General features: G+C 39.0%; 1 pseudogene; it reads right to left on the bottom strand.

The window, feature by feature from the left end:
• Positions 1-22,473, bottom strand: part of LOC118811215 — a 31,621-nt pseudogene extending 9,148 nt beyond the window's left edge.
• Positions 22,474-23,671: the final 1,198 nt, after the last annotated feature.

The following is a 23,671-nucleotide window of genomic DNA, read 5'->3' on the forward strand; positions in this document are numbered from 1 at the left end:
GAAATAACTAAAATCCTTGCAATTGCTCATTAAGGAACATTGTTAAACTGTTGCGTTATTTGATGATGCATTTTTTGCATTTTGTGCAAGTAGTGACGCTGACCCATCCTTGCTCAAAAAGACTAGGCCTTTCCTGGATGTTTCCTTTCATACCCAAACAGGATTGCATCACAGTGTTCCTAGTCCCAACTTTGCAGGCATCAATTTCAGAATGAAACACATTACAGAAAATAATTAATTAGATAGGGTAAAACAGGGGTGTCCAATCTTATCTGCAAAGGGCTGGTGTGGTTGCAGGTTGTCATTCCAAATGAGCATTAATTATCTAGTCTTTGTATGTTTTTCATTTATATACAAGTCAAAGTTGATTTACAAACACTTGTTTTTATTTGCACTTTTGGGGTTTTTACATCTCTAATAAATTTTGATACAGGTGACAAGTCAGCGGTTTTCAAAACTTAAACAGACTAAATTGTTATGACTGTTTAAAGCATACCTGAACAGATAGTTTTGATATCGTTATGATGACCACAGCTTTGTTCGCCCCAACCCAGTGATCCACAGTGTTTCAGTGTAGACTCTGATCCACTGCACTGTACATTACTTAGCCAGATTGGCCCAGATCCTGGTAGAATTTCAGTATTCTGTGGTTCTCCACAGTCCAGTTCTCTACACACCACTGCAGCATCACTCTTGTCCCATCCAAGATTACACACTGTTCCCCACTGTCCTCTGTGAAGAACCTCCACTCTCCCGGCACAGCGACTGCCACCATCCACCAACCTCACACTGTCTGTACAACACAGAGAGAGAGAGAGAGAGAGAGAGAGAGAGAGAGAGAGAGAGAGAGGTTTAAAAAGGACAATCCTATGGACAGACAGTGAGATAGAATCTGAGATAATCAAACAGTATTTTTGAAAACTATGTTTTCAAAATATGTGTCTTGTGTTGAACTGTGATATCAATTGTAAAAGTAAATGCAGGTCTTACCTGCACACACCAGTCCCACATCACTGTCATGGGAGCAGTTGTGTTTGAGTGAAGATGATGTTGGACAGAAGTAAATCTGAGATTCGTTGCCTCTGCACTGAAGCGTCTCTGACCACACCTGACCCTCCCCTCTGCCAAAAGCAGCTGCTCCCAGCATCTCCACAGGAAGACCACAGCCCAGCTCTCGACACACAACCTCTGCATCCTGCTGGTCAAAGTCAGCATCACACACTGTGGACCAGGTCTCTCCATGAAGCACCTCCACTCTCCCAGAGCAGTGAGAACCACCAACCAGCTTGACTTCTAAAATATTATCAAGAGAGAGTAAACACCATTCAAGGTTATCTAATGACAAAAAAAAAGAAAAAAAAAATCATTAGAATTTAATAAGCTTGGTGGGAAACACTTCATAAAAGGGAACATGAGCTGACAACAATTAAGGCATTTACTAAGGAACAAGTAACGAGGAAGTAATGAGTTATTAAGCAGGAACAAAAAAAAAATAGTCATATATAAACAACTGTAAGGCTAGATTTTTTAGCATTAAGTAATGCATGTACAAATGTATGAAGGAGGCAATGAAGGCTTATTTCAATTTGTGAATTTCTCAGGAATTAATGTCTTAGTCTCCCCCAAGCACAGTGTTCTATAACATTCTGCCCTCTTATCCCATTCACTTGTGTTTTGTTTGCAGCACCATCCTGTCAGTATCTTGTCCATCTCTGTTTTGTTCTACGTTGTCTGTTTCTAACTACCAGTCTCTGTGTTCACTCAATAAAATCTAATACTTACACTGTTATCCATTAGTCTAAAGTCCTCATTTATGCCATTGTTTTAAAGGGATACCGTTGTAATTGTTTTAATTTATACATCATATTAAAATATAAAAACAAACAAACAAACAAACAAATAAATAAAAAAAACAGAACACTGACAAAATTAAAGTAAATTACACAAAAGTATTTTACCAGGGCATGTGGAAGTGTCAGAGTATGTGAAAACATCAGCAGACTCAGACTGAAGAGAAGCCAACATTAAACATCAAAAACCTAAGTAACCACACAGTTCCACAATGAAAGGGACTATAATGACAAGTCTAACATGCTTAGTGGATTTATTAACAAACCTCAAGTTTATATGTTTCAGGAATAAAAACACAATAAACACAATTATAACCAAATAATAAAGAGAAACAATTGATCCATTATCATGCAACAACCAGATTAAAGGCAGGGTGCATTTGAACTGGGGATGAGGATCGGAGTATCAAGAAATAGGCAGGTAGAGTACTAAGTAACAGGGAGCCCTGCTTAAACAGGAAAAAAAAAGAGTAACACAGAGTTGACCCCACTGGACCAGAGGTGAATTACCCTCTAAAACAAGAAATGATAAACCTATAGATGTGTCAGTTACATAAACTGCTCTTCTTCAAAATTAGGGTCAGCCCTGCCCTGTGGAGATGGCTGAATATAGGTGGCTCATATGGCAGTGAGTATACGGCGTTGTCATCGATATATAGACAACACAGCATCTCCCTTGAAGATTAGCCAACATGGGTTCTATCAGTTGCTGGAATGATGCTGCAGCTGTGGTGAACACAGCCTTCTCTACACTGTCCTGATGATGCCTCACTGTAGCATCTCATGAATGGCTTCCTATATGACCTGTTGCTTCTTCTGGGACTCTCGGTATGGATGGTGGCATATGGGGAGGCCGTCCAGGGTTGTGATGCAGTGTAGCACTGCTGTAGTCTTTCCCACTGTAGTGGCTGCAGCTATTTGGGTTTTCTCAAAAGACAGCCCTGGTTTGGTAACCAGAGTCCAAAGGGTTATAACAGCTCTGGAACCTAGAGGTAATGGACATATGGTTACTAATAAAATGAACTCTGGGTCCCTCTGGCCAAGACTAAGACACTTGGTAACTTTATGACTTGGTTCCCAGACCTCTTCTTCCTTTTTATCTCAAGCCATAAGCTTAGTAATTTCAGGACACTCTCCACACAAGCTTAGTGTGATTTGAATTCTCAATGAAATCTATTCATGCAACATTTCAGAACTATTGCCACTACCACATCGAAACTCAACCTTTTCATCAGAGGCTATGATATGGTTGCATCATTCTGTTGCCTTCTTAGTTTGTCTTAAGTCTAAAATGAATAGTATCTAGCCAACGTTCCATGCTGCCTTTGTTAAGAGATATGTGCCTTCTTCTTTTTAATCTTAAAATGGAATTTCTGTTGAGATTTTTTAAATGTTACATACTTCGTACCTATTAACTCCTGGCCTAATCATGGTCTTAGGAATGTTGGATTGTTAGCTAGTAATATAGAGCCTTGAATTATGTTTATCTAATTAGAAGTCTTAGTATTAGAAAGGTTAGTATTATAGAAAATAAGTGGTGGTGGTTAGGCATATCTTGCAGATTTGTATAATTTTGAGGCTGCATGCGTTTGTTTCACTTATATCTACTGTTTTCTTAATAATTGCATGTAATCATTCCCTTTTTCTTTCTTCCCATTACATTGTTGTGGATGGGATACCACTTATGTCTATAAGTTTTTCCTTATAGTCATATCAGGCTAAAAGCCTCAAGGTATGCAATGTTATATTAATTCTTCTTTGTGGAGTGGTAAATGAGTTTGCTAGATTCCAACCATTCAATCACAGAACAAGGAGGTTAAATAGTCATTAAACATAAACGCTGTAACCAGGTATCTAGGCCAGGTCTCCACCCCAAAGAGGAGGGGTTGGGTCTGAATGACCCAGCTGGCAACCTGACCTCAGTACAGTAAACCTAAACTAGTCCACTAAGAAAGTTCTCCTTTTGTTTCAGATCTGAGAAGTTAAAGTTCCTTGTAGCTTTCATTTGTCTTCTTTGAATTCGTCATAGTGTGCTCACAAGTAAAAATGCGAAGACTCTACCGTTTTTATTAGATTACCATTTTAATTAGATTAGCAAATCACTAGATTAGGAGGAAGCCAGAGACCAAGACAGTCAGCCCAGCATCCCACTGGAGCTTTGCCGAGAAGCCTGCCACTTCAAGAGACTGAGTGAAAGACAGACCAGCCAAACCAAGTCCATGGCACCTTTAATCCAAGCCAAGTCAGACAGCAGGGCACATGAACCGTTGATGGTACCCTGTGCAGAGCGCAAACTGAATCTTGCCCTTCAGTGCCATGTGATCCATGTCTGAGGACTCAAATGCTGTTGATTTTCAGCCCAACACCACTTCCACAGAAAGGACAACCTTTTCAATCATCTGCCCAGTTGATGCTGTAGCAGTTGTCTTTCTTTAGTAAACTTGAGTCAGAAAACTATCTATTTTAGATGCCCCTTTAGCTACCAATTCTCTTCACACACCACAAACTAGTTTCTTAAGAATATCTATGTAAGAATTGTGAATTTTACAGCAGCCAACAGCTCACAGTATCTCTGATAAGTGGGTGTGAGGCGACAGGCTGCAAAGGCATTACTTTCTTTTTTCCCCGATGCAGCTGAGAAAGAACTGCCCCAATACTGTGGTTTGAAGTGTCAGTGCCCAATATGAATTGACCACTGGCAGCAGGGAATGCAAGAATAGGTGCTCAAATGAGACCATGCCTGGTCTCATTTGAGATTCTGCAACAGGCTTGATAGACCTTAGATGCTGGATGATAGATGCTGGATGCTCTACTCTACGTCTCTTCACCCAGAATGATTACATTGTCCAAATATATAAGTAATTTATCCCACTGTAATCCCCTCAACACTAATGCCATGGCTCTTCAGAAGGTGCTAGATGCATTACATAACTCAAAGGGCATCCTGGTGTAATGATATAACCCACATATTAACAAAGTAACAAAGGCTGTTTTGGAATGGTCCTCATTGCTCATCTCTATCTGCCAGTACCCTGACTGTAGATCCAATGTAGAAAAGATTTTCGCTCCACCCAACAATTCAAGGGATTAATTTCTTCTAAGAAAAGGACAGACATCCTTGTTCCCAGATCATCTGAGGCTGCAAAAACAGACTGATGCTCCAGTAACAAAGTGGTTAACTTCTGCTGCTGTGCTTCTGTCAGAGCTTCACTGGAGGCAGTATACAGCTCTTTCAGATGCTCAGGAAGATCAAGAGCACTTATAGTTATTATTCCTCTAATGCTGTGCTCATCAGTGACTTCATAGCCTGAAGTCACTGATAAGGACACTCAGTACTTTCCATCTCTCCTATGTGTCAACCTGTGGTGTGCAGCAATTCGCTACATTCTCTGTAGGGCTGGCTCTGAAAAGAAACTATGTGACTTTCTTTCTTACTCTGACTCACATCAGGGTAGGCCTCCACTAACAGCCCCAAACAAGTTCTTCTCTCTAGGGGTCTGCTAGAAGCAGACATATTACACAACCATTCTGGAATCTGGTGTTTCATCTTAATCATAGTGCTCCTAGAGGAAAGTCCATCGGCCAGGCTAACAGGCTCCAAAACTGCAGGGACTTCTGGTTTTAGGTTATCTACTACCTCCTTACCTGTGTCTGCATTGCAAAGAAACAATTTCTTAGGCTTGTGCAGTTCTTAATGGGAAGAATGCTGAAGGTTTTTTTCCTGACATGATTGTAGATTCTGCCCCTGTATCAATAACTGCAGTCACCTGTATGCTGGCAACACTTACTACAAGGAGTAGGCTGGGACCCCTGCTCTCAGCCCAGTCAACGTGTATGACGTTTTTTCCAGAGACATTATCTTACGGCTTTAGGCAGGACTGATGCTGATGCTGCACAGAGGCTGTACTGACTTCACTGTCAGTAAAGCTGAAGAGGGGCAAGGGGAGTGTAAACAGCTTCTCTTGAAGTGTGCCTCCTCCCCACAGAAGAAACATGGACCCATATTTTTTTTTTGTTGGACTAGGGGACTGTATCCTGGTCTTCTTCATACTACAGTAGGGCTGCTTTGTGTTTCCACCTTCATACCTAGTGACTAGGCGAGGTCCCTCTTGTTGAGGAGATGCAGTTGTAGAGGGTAGGGTGGCATTAGAGGAGGGTGATAGCAAGTGATCTAGCACAAGCTGATGTTTACTGACCTGGTTCTGTGTAACATAAGTGGGAGCTTGAGCTTCCTCATCTGCTAATTCTGTCAGCCCAAGAGACCATTGTGTTCTTCCCTGTAGATCCAGATTGTGGCCCAGATTGTGTTCATAGGTAGCTACCAATGTCTGAGATACATCTAATATTGTCAGGTCATGGTTCATAGCTTCATGTGCTACCTTCTGATTGCTTTAAGAAAGGCATCAGCAGGTATCTGCTCTCTGAGGTCCGTATCAACTCCTGGATAAGCAAGCATGACAAACCTACAGACCTCTTCTGCAAACTCCATGGCTGTTTGTTTAGACTGTCATAATTCTCCAAGTCGTTTTCAGGCTGTAGTTGGAAGTTCTTTCTGCCCAAAGCGGAGAGCCAGTTGTTCTTTCAGCAGAAGTAAGTGCATCACACATAATCTTCACATACATGCTCAGGAAGGTAGCACGAGTACCTGACAGCCGCTCCACACAGACGTTCATGCAGTTTATCACCCCAGTCAGCATTACTCCTTCAGGTGTTCTGACACGAGATGTGGTGTTATTCTGAGTATCAAAAGAAGCATGTGAATCAGCATAGGCACTGCTATCATGGCTGTCGGTGGCTGTTTTTGCAACTATTTGGTGTGCTGTAACACCACCTTTACGTGCAGTAGCGACTGAAATTACTGATTCGGTGCGATAATGAGCGTGGGAGTCTTTCCTTACAGAAATGATTGGAGGTTGCTGTCACTGGGGAAGTAAACCTAGCAACAAGCAAGCACAGGGGCAGCACATGTGGTGATGAGTAACTAACTTTCACTTTAGCACTTGTTTAATATGTTGCAAAGAAGAGTTACTACCAGCCAGTTCCACCTGATCACTCGTTAGGACAAATTCAGCAGCATATATAAACTATTATATCCCTCTCTTGTTGGACAGAAGGCTGCTCCTCTCACACACCGGATGGCAGGCTATGTTTCTTGCTTGCGAGACAGCAGGCTAAGTCCTCTTCGGATAGCAGGCTACTTTCCTTGCTCGTTGGTAGCAGGCAAATTTCCTCATTCTTTTATTATTTTGCGTAGACAGCACTTGTCATGCTCACTTTCTCTGTGTGGGTGGAGGCATGGAATGACTCACACAACAACTGAAGATGTAGTTGGAAGGTGGATTAACTTGTAGATAAAGTCTTGCAACAGAAGATGTGAATAGAGAGGGAAGTGCTCTTTCTCAGTACCATTACTCACTACCATTACAGTATTATTGTCTTTCAAAGTATGATGCCTTGCTATAGGCAAATATACCATTTTTAAGGACCTCAACATATACTGTTAATCTTATTTTCTTCCATATTAACACTGTAACTATTTGTTTTTCCATGGGACTACTTTTCTTTGAAACTTTTTTCATTTGTTTAAGTGCCACCATGGTTACAGTTTAGGTTAAATTAGTATTAACATTGAACATTATCATGCACTGAGACAGGGGGGCTAGGGCTATGGCAGTTTGCAGCTAAGTAAAAAAATAAGCAGTAAGGAGCTGATCGCTATGTCAGTAATCTTGTGCGCATTAACCCTAACACCTTGTGTGATTATTAAATCTAATTTTGCCCATGAATATAGGTTGGCTCAGTAATGTGTTGAGAAAGGTCAAATGAATGCAAGACATGCAAAAAATCCATGGCCTTACAGTCAGTATGGTTGTCAACGTAAAGGTTAAAATCATTTTGTTAAAAGAATCATGTCATAATCTGTAACACAAACTCAAAAAAAATTCTGAGAAGTTGGGGAGAAAGGATGGTGTATGTTTAGGTGGACGATAGACTGTTAAACAACAATGATGGTTAGCTACTAAATAAAAATCTTAGGTACTTTAGTGAAGGTTTTTAGTGAATCTTACAGGTGTGAGGGTTGCAAGCCCACCACTATTTCTATCCTCCTGAATCGAGGATATGAAACTGTACTGAGGAGGACAGGTTTCAGTCAAGGTATAGGTGCATCACTAGAACAATACCAGGTCTCAGTCAGAAACATCAAGTCTAACACATTATCAAATAAGATCGTTTACATAAGTGTTTTTATTCTTGAGTGACCTGACATTTAGAAGAGCCAAATTAAGTCAGGCACTAGATAACAACTAAATTATAGACATACTACTGTAGAGGAAGAAGTAACAGTGATTGATTGTTTGTCCATGCACATATTCAGTAACATATCCTAGCACTGAGAATTTATGATTAATGTGTAAGTCTCTAATGATTTGCTAATTTTTTGACTGTAGTACGGCCTGTGCTACCCTGGGCTCAAGAAGGACACTGAAGGCAGGAGAAGTGTCTGCAGCAGCCATTTAACTTTATTTTTGACTCCAAACAAACATGAAATCTCACCAAATCAAAAGCTGACCACTTTTCAGTGGCTTCAAAATCTTCTCCCCAGCGTCCCTGAGGGTTTAGTCTGTGCCCTGTGGCCGTCATCGGTGCCCAGGGGATGGGTGCATGCCATAGTGACAAACTAATTTAAAGTGATGCAGACAGCTTAGTTGTGAATCAAAAGTTATCCATGTTAAAACATTTATTTAGAAGAATGAAGATGCCTGAAGATAAAACAATTCTCCTTTATTCAGCAATGGCTTTTACACCATATTGCTTGAAAGTCATGCGCAAATATTGAAAAAAAAATGTATATGAGACTGTTGGAAACAGGCTTGTACTAAGCTCTGGTGCCCTGTGAGTATGCTTTGACAAAAAAACTTAGCGGTACATACATCCATGTGTTTGTGTGCAAGTGTGGCTAAGGAATAGTATACCAATTTGTGGTGACTAGTAAAGGTTTCCTTCCTTTTGGTGACATTCATTGTACCCTACTATTCAAGCTTCTTCTAAGCTTTGTATTAAAATAAAAATAAGTAAGGTCAAGTAAGCAAAAATGGCTGTTTATGCAACACAGACAACTCAGTCATCTACTGTAAATGGTGCTGCATACTCTTGTAACACACTGGTATCAAATAGAGCATCACTAGGAATGTAAGACACTTGAAAGTGCATATAATGATGCTGTATTTTTTTTTCGTAAAAATGCCTCTAGAACAGCGATTGTGGGACGGTGCGTGAATCACAAACACTGCCGAGGGACACGAGTGATGGCGGGAGGAGACAGGGAGGCGGAGCATCGAGCTCTCGTTCCCTCTCGGCTCAGGTGCTCACGTGTCCTTCACGAGCCTGGGGTAGCACATAACGTGCTACAAATGTAAATCTATAATGCATTGACAGACACAGTACTGAGGACCATGCTCCAGAACTATAGTACGTAAGTATTGTACAAAATAATTTTGTTTTGAAATGAGATAAAATAAGATTTTAGTCTATGTTGTGCTGAACCAATTAAACCAATTAGCAAATTGAGTGTTGACCAGATCTTATTTGGGTGGTGAACCATTCTCAGCACAGTGAGGAGGATGGTTCAAGTGGCAAAAGAATCTCAAAGGACCACAGCTGGGAAATTGCAGACATTAGTTAGATAATGGGGTCAGAACATCTACTAAACTACAACTAGACTCCACCTGCTGTCAAGGACCAACAAACTCAAACGCCTACACTTTGCCAGACGCTACTGGATCTTTCAGTGGGACTGTGTTCTATGGTCAAATGAGACCAAAGTAGAGGTTTTGGGCACCAGATACTAAGATAGCCATGCAGAAAAGGTCAAAAGGATAAGCAATAAATAATTTTTTTACAGCCCATTTTGCTCATGTTTACCAGGGGAGGGCCCTGTATTTAGTATAGGTAAGTAACGTAGTAAGATGTGTCTGGTAAACAATAATATAATAATATAGTCAATACTAACTAGTACTATCTGCTTATGGATTAATAAAAGATGATACAAACTACACTGAATTTACATTTGTGTGTCCAGACATTTCTAATGCCATATCCCAATTTAACATTTTTTTATGTTTGCAAATTTAAAATGCAAAAATATGTAGGGATCACAGAATACACTCTCTGGCCATTTCTGCAGTCCAACATTACAGCCGCTGCATTGTCTCCGTCATATCAGTATAAACAGATTGAGGCCCTAAAACAAGAAAGTCAAATCCTCTACAATGTTTATGGCCCTAAGCGATAAAGGTGTCATGTAAGCCTTTCTGAGGGCAAGAATTTCTCAGGTCAGACTTCTTCTGAAAGCATCATAAAAAGTGTCTCTGTTAACTCAACCTTCAGGAACAATGGCAGACCAAAGCCATAAAACAATGATTGCTATAAGGGTATCACACACAGCCCTCAAAGGAAATTTTCCATTAACAACACTGAAATTTCACAGCACACCATAACATTCTGTTATATGCCACATGCTGCTTATGCAATGTTGTATGGATGAAAAAAAATGAAAAGTTTTTCACATAGAATTCATAAATTCAGTCTGATTCGCTCATCAGAAGATGAGATAACACATGCAAACTTCTGGACTGATACCAGGGGACCACTGACTGACACTGCCGGAAATGCTTTAAATGCCTTTTAAATTCCTGATTTAAAATGAAAAGTGCTATATAAATAAAAATAGGAGAGATTGGAAAAGATTGGAAAAAAATGGAAAACTGTGTAAAGCTGATTTTTGCCAAAACACATTTAATTGCAAGAACAGAATTAAAGTGGAGCTTCTAGCAGTAGGATTATGTGCATTAACTTTAACTGATTATGACTTTTCTTCCAGACTGTTTCAGATTAATGACTCTTAACTTTCTGTTTAATTATTCATTAGTAAATGCCTTAATTACTGTCAGTTTATGCACACTTACTATAGAGTGTTAATGGTACTAAAGCTAAAGGAGGATATCATTGCTGGCTGGTTTAAAACAGTAGGCTCTCTGGAAATGAACACAACACAAATGGTCAAAACTGGTCTAACAGATCCTGAAAAATCCATATGTCCATTACCAGAGAAAATACTATGAGATGCTTTATTTGCTGTTCCTCAAAATATAGCCCAACAAATGCAAGTCCCTAAAATATTAAAGATCATAACTAGTTTAAGTAAAAAATAAAGTAAATGTGATAGCCTATAAGCTAAATTCCTTTTGGATGTTTCTATAGTTTACCTGAGCAGATGACTCCAGCATCTGAACTGTGACTACAGTTATGTTTACCCCATCCTGCTGATCTACAGTTCTTCAGTGTAGACTCTGATCCACTACACTCTATGTTATCCATCCAGATTGGTCCTGATCCTGGTCCAAAGTGAGCTCTACTCAGTGCATCTACAGCCTCTCCACAGCGCAGCTCTCTACACACCACTGCAGCATCACTCATATCCCAGTTCTTACTACACACTGTTCCCCACTGTCCTCTATGAAGAGCCTCCACTCTCCCAGCACAGCGACTGCCACCATCCACCAACCTCACACTGTCTGTATAACAAAGACAGAGAGAGAGAGAGAGAGAGAGAGAGAGAGAGAGAGAGAGAGAGAGAGAGAGAGAGATGGACATCATATACATTTTTATATAGTGAACATAAAAACCCTTATTGAAATTGTAGGTTTTTGTGATGTTGTCACACTTCCGGGTTCTCCTCCCTTGTCTAATGCTCTCCAGGACTCCAATTCCCATAATCCCAATCCTGATGATGTCACTCCGTCCACCAATCACAAACAGCTTCCTCGTTCTCAGTCACCTGAGTACTAATGCTTTACACCTGTGTTTTAGGCTTTATATAGTTCCTGGTTTGTTCTCCTCACTGCGAGGTATTGCCCTTTTTTGGACTACTGAGCGTTTCTTTGACTGTTTTTCTAATCTTGTGTATCAGACCCTTTGCCTGTTTCTGGATATTGCGTTTTTGTGTTTGCCCTTTTGCTCTGGTTGTTTGTGCATTTTTGTGTCCTCTGGTTTTCGACTTTGGCAAGGCTTTTTGGATTCCGATTTTTGGATTTGCCCTTATACTGTCTCTCATTAAACCATTTCCTTTTTAAGATCCGCGAGCGTCTTTCTGTGTTTGTGCAGCATTACAGATGTAAAGACATTAGGTTAAACCATGTCACTTTTTCATCTTTAATGGGATCTTGCAAGTAACAAAATTCAAGAAAAAGGGAAACAGATTATTAAAAATAAAAATAATTGAAAATAATACCAAAATAAAAACTTTTTCTCAAAAAAGTCATTTTCAAAATGATGTCAAAAGACAGGCAACAAACACCTGCAATCCATTAATGTAATTCTGATCCCAAAAAAGAATCAGCTGTTCCTTTAGCTTAACAGCTTTAATAGGAACAAAACTTCCTTTTAGAGATCTCCTTTCCTGCAGATTTCCCACCTGTATCTAACATGTTTCCCCCCTAGTTACTTAACACTAATGCATCTGATACAGCCAATCAAGGACTTCTGAAGAAGTTAAATAGCTGGAGCAGGTGTGGCAGATTGTGATTGGAACTAGACTCTGTAGGATGGTAGATCCAGTGTTGGTGACCACAGCTGTAGCATTTTCATGATTGCATCCTTCTGGGATAGGTCAGGAAAATCCTCAACACTTGATGACAGGACAAGAAGAAAAATGATCAGGGAGGCTATAAGAGGCATACTGCGACAATAAAAAGCTGGAGGAATTTCTGGCAGGTACCGGCCACTCCTTACATCTGACAACAATCTCCCATGTTCTACATATGTTGGGCTATAGGGTATAGCAAAAAAAATAAAAAAGTCATTTTTCACAAAAGAGATCATCCAAGCCCATCTAAAGTTTGCAAAAACACATAAAATCACCCCCCAAAAAAATCTGATGACACAAATGTTGGAGTGTTTGGCTTGAATTCTATAGAATATTTTTGGCACCACGACAACTCAGCTCTCACCCAAAATCATCTGATGAGACAGATGTTGAAGCTTTTGGCCTGAACTTTTAAAAATATTTTAGAAAAACAGTTGTGGGCATGCTCTGTATTGAAAAAAAAAATCTTTGCTTTAAACGCTGTTTGAGTTGGGTGCTCTTTGGTGTTAGGGGAAAAAAATCAGTGAGGAAAAAAAGAGATAGAAAAAAAAACTGTCCAAACCAAGGCACTCCTTAAATTAAAATGTTTTTATTGTAGTGATATTTCCTAGCTGAACTGTTAAAAAATGCCCATGTGTAGCAGCTTATGCTTTCTTCAGGGCATAGTACAAGTGGGCTAAAGGGAGGTATTTAGACATGGCAAGTTAATTAGTCAGGCACAAACACAGGTGCCTATGATCAGTCAGGTGAAAAGTACACCAACAAGACCCGAGACAAAGAAAAAAAGGAAAATACACATACAAGAAAACATAAGTGAAAAATGCATGAACTATAAAACTTTTCAATATTAAAAAATTGCATTTAACACACATACAAAAACACAATTGAAGTAAACCTCACCATCATCACAGAAATGGTCTATAATCTATTTCTTCATGAAGACCTGGGTATTCCATAGCTTTTAATTTCCAGATCCAAAACGTTGAAGTAACAGCTTCAGTCCATCACCCCCATGAATGGACCTTATAATTTCAATACTCTGACTTTTTTCAAATACAAAGGGTTACTGCAATCTACTTCCTTGTGGTGCTAGCCATGAAGTAGTGTTCATTATTAACATGGACTGTGTATTTGTGTTCTGCAAAACACTCTTTTAGCTTATTTTTTGTTCTATCCCACATAGAAGCACCAACATGGACACTGTCGTTCAAATCAGAGAAAGAATTCACGGTAATCAACATATCAAAATGTGTGCCAACACAAGACTCCATAAATGTTCTATAAAGAAAAAAAACTGTCATTTGCCCCCACATGCAATACCAGTGAGTTTCAAAGAAAAGTAGACCTTTCCCGATTTTAGAGAAACCTTCACCTTAAAGTACGTTACCACCAGAAGAAAAAAACATTTAAATAGCACATCTGAATAAATGTTAGAATAATGTTAGAATAAATTCTAACCCCACTTTTGTTTTCACTAGAAAGACATCTCCTGACAATATGTTAGGAAAAGGACTAAACAAAACAAAGAAAATTATTTAGAGAGAGGGACACACTCAACATTCTAGAGTGAAATTAACAAATTATCATAAAACCTGCAGATAAAGGGGGTGCAGTAGTGGTCATGGATAAAAGCTTTTATAGTGATGAGGTCCAGAGCTACTATCCACTTGAAATCTTAAAATTCTTATCCCAAGCTAGAGAACAAAACTGGATGTAAGAAAACAAACTTGCCTGTCAAATAAATGAAAATCCTCGAATTCTGTGTTTTTATATGTTACCCAAGACTCACAAAAATTTGGAACATCCTGAGGGTGGACCCATTATCTCTGGTAATGAATCTCTAACTGAGCCGTGTTCTCAGTTTGTTGACTTTTTAATAAAACCTTTTGTGAGAGATCTTCCCTCTTTTCTTGAAGACACCACGGATGTATAGTGTAAATGAATATTGGGCTACAGACCTAAACTGTGACTCTAGATATAGCCTCTCTATACACCAATGTAGATCATCATGAAGGCCGTCTAGCCCTACAGTATTATTTGTCATAGAGTTCTGGTACTTCTCCACCGAATCATTTTCTGCTTTCGGTGGTTTTTACATAATAATGTGTTTCTTTTTCAGGATTCCGTCTATAGGCAGCATAAGGGCACAGCAATGGGTGCCTGTTTTGCATCTAATTATGCAAACATATTTTTGGGTCATTGGGAAAAAGTGCATATTCATAACCAGTTAAATCATCCTGTTTGTCATGATATTAAGTTTTGAGTTACTTGAACTTCATAACTACATTAACACCATCAATCCAAATATAAAACTATCAGTTGGTTACTCCAGAACACTTAGGCTATGTTCACATTACAAGTTTCATTGCTCAAATCCAATTTTTTGTTCAGATCCAGTCTCTCTAACGTGATGGTTCACACTTGTTTATGTGAACCAGCGTCCTGAAATGACCCACATGCGCACATTCTACTCACATCACGTGAGTAAATCACGTGCGTCATGAAGGACAAACAAACTAACGAGTAGAACGAGCCTTTGGTGCCAAGATTATTAACTCTGGGCACCTCTCAGCTGTTCATTATTGTGTGAAAAAGGTGTGATGTGTTGCTTTTCCACCGTTTCACAGGGCTTTAACTTCTGTTTAGCGCTGCTGCCATGATAAGGTTGAAAGATGGTGAGTGCGCAGTGGAAAAAAATACATGAAATCTGATCTGAGCCTTCTCATTAAGGTCGCATGGCCACGAATTGGATCTGTGTCCGATCTATGACCACATGAAAGTGGCTCAGGTCGGATTTGCAAAAGATCAGATTTGTGTGTCCACACAGCTCTGAAAACATCAGATCTGACATTAGGGCAAAAAAACTGATTTGTGTCACTTCAACCTGGTAATGTAAATGTACCTTATTAATTTTCTGGATTTGGCTCAGTACAGATGAGAATCGTTTTCCTCATACTTCAATATATCACAAATGTATGGACAAGAATACAGTATTAAGTGTTGACAGTTGTCATTAAGGGGACTTAAATACAATATCCCTTTTGGACATTTCCAGCCTTTAAGACATATTTGTGATGAGGAGTCTGTTTTTGAAGAGCAGGGTCAAGAAATGAAATCTATATCCAACACCATTAATTGAGAGTGCAATAACCAAGGCAGGATCATTAACATGCAGTGATCTCCTGAAAGAAAAAAAAATGTTTTATGACACAACATAGTTGCCATGTCTAAAGGATTAAACAAATTATAAAATGGAACATAATGCAAAGTGACCCAACATTTAAAGAAAGGCACCTTCCATAAAAGATAGGTATGGAACTATCTACCAGGTTTTAAACCAAGAAGATGGCTCAACAAAGACCTTTTGGGGACTTTTAAATGTGGCACATGCAACCGTTGTGAGGGTATTATCCAAAATAGAACATACTGTTATTTAAGGATGCAGAGAGAGTACAAAAAGACCACAGTACAGAAGTACACCACAGTAACCCTTTGTCTTTAAAAATTTAGGATATTAAATTCATGAAAAGGTCCATTTATGGGGGTGATGGACTGAAGCTGATACTTCAACGTGAAACATTTTGGATCTGGAAATTAAAAGCTATGGAATACCCAGGTCTTCATGAAGAAATAAATTATAGACCATTTCTGTGATGATGGTGAGCTTTACTTCAATTGTGTTTTTGTATGTGTGTTAAATGCAATTTTTCAATATTGAAAAGTTTTATAGTTCATGCATTTTTCACTTAGTGGTTGTGTTGTGTTTTTATATGTATATTGTCCTTTTTTTGTGGGTATGTGTTTGAGAGACATCTTCGTATATGCCACCTGTGTTTGTGCCTGGTTCTGATTAAGGAAGAAGGGGCCAAAAATTCTACAATACTATAAAGACATTTTAATTTAAGGAGTGCTTTTGTTTTGGAGAGTTTTTTTCTTTCTTTTTTTCCTCATGTAAAAAAAAATATATATTTTTGGCACAGTGACAACCCAGCTCATTAACTAAAGATCATCATACCTAGTGTAAAGCATGTTGGTGGGAGCACCATGTTTGGGGGCTGCTTCTCTTCAGCAGAGACAGGTGATCTGGTCAAGATAAATGGGATACTGACAAGCTCCAAATATCAAGATATTGTGGCACAAAACCTGCTGGTCTTTGTCAGAAAACTGAACATAAAGAAGAATTTCTATTTCCAACAAGATAATCCAAACCTCACACCCCAAGTTAACCAAGAAATGGTTTCAAAAAGGAATATCAGTGTTAAGAATGGCCCAGTGTTCTGGCCTAAGTTGCAGTTAACCACCTTGCCACTACATGGTGCATTTTTTTGTTCTGTGACAGCAAAATACACTGTTAAGAGCACATTACATCTGCACATAGCTCTAAAATGCATCTTTATCCACTCTGCCTGTAATAATATATTCAAGCATCGTCTGTAAGTAGACTTTGTATTGATATGCTTAAATGTATATTTCTTTATTGGAGAATGATGAGCTTGAATTTTTTACACATTAAATATGTGCTAACTGTATGATTGTTCGGCTAGCAGCACATTTCTTAGCTGTTGTACTCACCGAGGAAACGCTGTAAATTATTTGACAATTACTAACAAAGGTAATTTAATTCAGCAGTTGTATCTGCTGTAATGAATGCTTTCACAGTATTATATGAGTTCCTGGAGCACTATTCCACTGAATTGTGAATGGCAATAAATCCATTCAAATATAGAGGTTTATCTGTCTGCCCAGCTGTTGAAGCAGACGTGACAAGTGAGGGCAGAATACCCAGTTAAGAATCCAAACCTCAGTCCCATTGAGACCTGAGAAATGACCTAAATTGCGCTGAGCACATAAGATCACTTGGCAATTTGAAGGAGCTTGAATTTTTCTGAAGTAAGAGTTTCACAGGTGTAAAACCTATCACTTAAAGACTCACTGCTGTAAAAAATGCAAAAGGTATTACAATCTCATTTCCAAAAAAGTTGTCACGCTGGGTAGAATGTAAATAAAAATTGGATGCAATGATAGGCAAATCATTTAAACCGTATTTTTAAAGGAAAATACTACAAAGACAACACATGAAATGTTGAAACTGAAAAATTTGATTGTTTTTCGAAAAATATATGCCCATTTTGAATTTGATGCCAACCACATGTTCCAAAAAAGTTAGGACAGGGGCCTGTTGACCACTGCGTTTCATCACCTCTTCTTTTAACAACACTCTGTAAGCGTTTGGGAACTGAGGAGACCAACTGCTGTAGCTTTGAAAGTTAAATGTTTTCCCATTCTTGTTTGATATAGGATTTCAGCTGTTCAACAGCTCGGGGTCTCCCTTGTCATATTTTTCATTTCATAATGCAGCTAATGTTATCAGTGGTGTCAGTTTAGCACCCGGACTTAATACGGAGCAATGCTGTTGTAATACATGCAGAATGTGGTTTGACACTGTCTTGCTGAAATAAATAAGGCCTTCCCTGAAGAAGACGGCATCTAGATGGCAGCATATGTTGCCAAAACATGTATATATCATTGAGCATTAATGGCGCTTTCACAGATGTGTACATCACCCATGCCATGTGCACTAAAGCACCCTTATACCATCGTGAATATTGGCTTTTGAACTGTGCACTGATAACAAGATGAGTGGTCTTTATCCCAGAGGACACAGCGTCCATGATTTCCAAAAAGAATTTCAAATGTTGATTCATCAGACCACAGGACACTTTTCCACTTCCCCTCAGTCCATTTTAAATGAGCTCAGGCCCAGAGAAGGTGGCAGCATTCCTGGATCCTGTTTATATATGGTTTGTTCTTTGCATTTTAGAGTTTTAACTTGCATTTGTGGATGTAGCAATGAACTGTTTTCAAAGACAGTGGTTTTCAGAAGTGTTTCTGAGCCCATGCAGTGATTCCCACCATAGAATCATGTCTGTTTTAATTCAGTGCCGCCTGAGGGCCCAAAGATCACGGCCAGCAAATACTGGTTTTTGGCCTTGTCCCTTGCATACAGAGATTTCTCCAGATTGTCTGAACCTTTTAATGATATTATGTTCTGCAGATGATGAAAAACAAAAGTTCTTTGCTATTTTATGTTGAGAAACGTTGTTCTTGAATCGATGCACTATTTGATCGTGCAGTCTTTCACAGAGTGGTGAACCCCTCCTCATCTTTACTTCTGAAAGACTCTCTGGTATGCTTTATTTATACCTAGTCATGTTACTGACCTGTTGCCAATTAACCACCAGGTGTTTTTTTAGCATTACACAACTTTACCAGCCTTTTGTTGTCCCTGTCCCAACTTTTTGGAACGTGTTGCTGGCATCAAAATGGGCATATATCAGAGTGAGAGTGAGACAGACAGACAGATAGACAGACAGACAGACAGAGAGAGACTGAGACTGGGACTAACCACACAACAGCAGCAACTAGAGAAGATTGTTCACAGCAAGCATTTCGTCTTTGTCTTATCATTCTTTTTATCTTGATGTTGGCTGAAAAGCCACAACTCTTTGAAAAGAAACTTCATTAAAGCAACTGCGGTGGTGCTACCTTCTGCTCCCATGTCCTCCCTTTCCCATATCACATCCAGGGAACATTACAGTATCTATTTGGTTTTCTCTTGAAATTTGTAAGTTGGAAGTTTATTTTAAAGATAGAGAATGTTTGCCATGATTTGATTTCTGGCTTTATATCACAAAAACCTGTAACTTTAATAAGGTTTGTAGAATGTTTGTGTATATTGCATACATTTTTCTCTCTATCATGAAGAATGAAAAAGGCAAGGTTAAGATAGACACAACAAGCTATTAATTGCAGGCTACAGGAGGCATGCTCCTACACTTGAATTTGAACTGAACCGAAGAGTATTGACACCCAAGTTAAATAGCATCTTCCCTCCCCATATGTCCGGCACCAGTGGAGGGCCTGACAAGTGTTTTTGTTTTCAATACTGCAATTCAGTGAAAAATGAGATAATCAGAGAAGCAGTTCTTACCAGCACACACCAGTCCCACATCACTGTCATGGGTGCAGTTGTGTTTGAGTGAAGATGATGTTGGACAGAAGTGAATCTGAGATTCGTTGCCTCTACACTGAAGCTCCTCTGACCACACCTGACCCTCCCCTCTGCCAAAAGCAGCTGCTCCCAGCATCTCCACAGGAATCCCACAGCCCAGCTCTCGACACACAACCTCTGCATCCTGCTGGTCAAAGTCAGCATCACACACTGTGGACCAGGTCCCTCCATAAAGCACCTCCACTCTCCCAGAGCAGCGAGAACCACCAACCAGCCTGACTTCTAAAATATTATTATGCGAGAGAAAGGAGAATGTGTACTGACATTAAATATGTTGGAAAGAAATACTATTGAAAAAAGGGAAAATATTAATCAGGAAAGTAGATTCAGTGATTTTCATATTGTTGTTTACAACAGTCTACCTGAGCAGATGACTCCAGCATCTTTAGTGTGATCACAGGTATGTTTGACCAATCCTGTTGATTCACAGTTCTTCAGTGTAGACTCTGATCCACTACACTCTATGTTATCCATCCAGATTGGTCCTGATCCTGGTCCAAAGTGAGCATCACTCAGTGCATCTACAGCCTCTCCACAGTCCAGCTCTCTACACACCACTGCAGCATCTCTCATATCCCAGTTATCATCACACACTGTTCCCCACTGTCCTCTATGAAGAACCTCCACTCTCCCAGCACAGCGACTGCCACCATCCACCAACCTCACACCACCTGTGCAAGAAGAAAGAATTGGAATAACAAAATAAAGGAAGAGGTTGCTGACATATATGCATGCAGAATCAGAGATACAGCAAGATATAGATAATATGTTGACCTCCTAAATAAATGTACCTGCGCACACCAGTCCCACATCACTGTCATGGGAGCAGTTGTGTTTGAGTGAAGATGATGTTGGACAGAAGTGAATCTGAGATTCATTGCCTCTACACTGAAGCTCCTCTGACCACACCTGACCCTCCCCTCTGCCAAAAGCAGCTGCTCCCAGCACCTCCACAGGAAGCCCACAGCCCAGCTCTCGACACACAACCTCTGCATCCTGCTGGTCAAAGTCAGCATCACACACTGTGGACCAGGTCTCTCCATGAAGCACCTCCACTCTCCCAGAGCACAGATGAGGACCACCAACCAGCCTGACTCCTGTTATATTAATGTGAGAGCACAGAGGTTATGTAGTTCTTTCTTATGACTGAGATTGTGCTTATTTACATTAATTTTATTAAAATGTACTGAATCTTCAATATTATTTACCACCACTGAGATAAACAATTACAAAATCTCTTGTATTCAGCAGTGGAAAGTAACAAATTACAGCTTCTCTCGTTACAGCAGGGTGAACTCAGCAAAAGTGGTAAACTTTTTGATAAATGTGCTAGGGGACAACTGAACATTTATATGTTTACATCTTATGAGTTTTTGTTATCACAGTTATCACAACTAAACGTACAAGTGTAAAAGGGTTAAAACTTTAATAAATACAGTTTTTATCTGAATGTATTAAACCTAGAACAAGGTAAGGTACAATGTTTCACTTGGGATGTTTTGACTGCAAAAAGAACAGTGTTTTATGCTTGTAAGACATTTACATATTTAGGGCACCACAGTGGCGCAGTGGGTAGCACTGTTGCCTCTCAGCAAGAAGGGCCTGGGTTTGATTACCGGCCAGGCAACCAGGGTCCTTTCTGTGTGGAGTTTGCATGTTCTCCCTGTGTCTGCATGAGTTTCCTCTGGGTGCTCGAGTTGTCTCCCACAGTACAAAAAGACATGCAGTCAGGCCAATTGGACACGCTAAACTGCCCCTAGGTATTTAGCCAAATGTGACAAAATATTTTTGTCACATTTGGCTAAACAGTCATAAACTGTGCTGACTTAATATTTTTAAAAAGAAGCTCATTTGAAGAGTGGCATGGAACTCCCTCACTCTACCTAAACTGCTCTCTATATAGTATATTCAGTATTTAATCTCAGAATATTTAGTATTTAGTTCATTTCTAGTAAGGTACTTTTGCCTTGCTACTGTAATAGCTGTTACAGAGTAAAAATAAATGTGCATATCAGCTCATATACCAATCAGAAGAAGGGCTGATTAAATTTAAAAGGTTCAGTTCTGAAAGCCAATCAAAAAAGAGCACCTTCAAGCCACAAAAACTATTCAGTTCAGCCCTGATGAGTGTGTTATGATACTTGAAGGAATAAGGAACATGAGCTGAAGGAAATCTGAAAGACTAAAGATTAACCGAAATTGTAAAAGTCTAGAGCCATGTGCTTCAGTAGTAGCCTAATATTTAATCAGAAAGAACACAGAATGAACAGAATCTTCACTAGTTGAGGACAGCCCTCAGCCTTTTGCATGCAGGTTTACGTGGAGAGCTGAGGGCTCCAGGTGACCAGAACTGCAAAAACTTCAAATCAGACCAATCAAGCAGGATGTCAGGCTTTTCTTAAGAATGTTCATTAAATACTGACCTCATTATTCACAAAGTTCTTCTTAGTGTTTTGCCAGCAGGTTGCAAATTTCAGTCAAAATAAATAAGTAAAGGCTATAAGAGTAGATGCAAGAGATTAATCATAATATTAATAATTATCATAGTAATAATAATGATAATAATAATAATAATAATAATAGCTTATTATTATCATAATAATTTGTATTGTTAACAATAATAATCCTCATCATAATATTAAAATAGTGTATTATGCATTTAATTTATTAATATGATACAATCTAAAAATATTCTGTAGTACATTACATAATATTACATTATATTATATTTATTATAGTATCAGACACTCCTTGTAGTATTATTATTACTGTGGTTAATGTAGCCTTCCAAATATTCCTCCTCCGAATGCTCCTAAAAGTTGACAAGGCTGAAGTTCGCTTGCTATTCACATTTTCCCATTCCACTTTAAATCGTGCAGTTCCATTCTGCACCAGAATTTACGCATGCCACCTCTGCCTGGTGTGAGCCAATCTGCAGTGTGACTGATGCAGCTTGTATGTGCTGGCTGTTCATACATACAGCATTTGTGCCGTGGAGCAGGGGTGCATTTCCCAAAAGTATAGTTGCTCACTATGTTAGCAACTTGCATACTTGGAACCAAGCAGTTGCGATGTGTCTCCCAAAAACATAGTTGGAACTATCAAGGTAACTATGTTGGTAATTTACGTAGTATGAACTGTTGTTAAGTGACACAGGTGTTTCTTAAAACCATAGTTCGACTGAACGTTCACAAACAATGTTGTTAAGTTAAGGCAGGAAACACGCTGGACAGGTCGCCAGAAATGGCTTTTTTATTGCATGGCTAATTTGGCACAATGTTGAATGTTATTTCTGCACGAGTCCTGTGGCTCTCCTAGTAAAGCTTCCATGTAGGCCATTGTTTGAACTTTTCAAAGAGCAAACTATGCAATTATTGTTAATTTTATTTTGATCATAAAGAGGAAAATAGACCTTGACGGTCAAGACTGTTGAACAATTACACTAGAAACAGCTGTCATATACCACTGAAATACTGTATCTAAAATATTGGTAACACTTTACATTAAGGGTCGCTAATCAATCATTAAATATATAATAATCAACTATTAGTTTCCCATTATTTAGTTATTAGTTAACTCTTCATTAAGCATTAGCTATTACTTAGTAATTGATTAAGCACTTGTCAATTAGTAATTAAGTACACCATTAGTTGATAAGTTAGTTTGTCGTTAGTTTGTGACTTACTTACTCATTATCTGTGTGCTAATTGCTGCTTATTACATTGTTAATTAACTAATAAGTATTTTTCTTCATACAAAGAAGTAACGTGATAACTTACTAGCACTTATGTGTTAATCCCGCTAATTATCTGTTAATTAACTTTCCATCACCTCCATATATTCAGTTGCTTCACTTTTCTCACTTTGGTTCATTAAAGATGCTTATGGTCACATCTGACCGTAAAATGAGTGCACACAAATTCATGGACGGTTTTGTTATTCATCACATTCATCTTGGCATATCTGTACTCATATCTGGTAGGAGTGCATGTACATTTGGGCATAAATGCTGGATATGTGGCTAATTAACCAAAACTATTAACAACATAATCTGTAATAGTAAAAATAAAAACAACAATAGAAAATTTCAATAATACTAATTTG

Source organism: Colossoma macropomum, unplaced genomic scaffold (assembly GCF_904425465.1).
Source record: "Colossoma macropomum unplaced genomic scaffold, Colossoma_macropomum, whole genome shotgun sequence".
NCBI classification, from domain to species: Eukaryota; Metazoa; Chordata; class Actinopteri; order Characiformes; family Serrasalmidae; genus Colossoma; species Colossoma macropomum.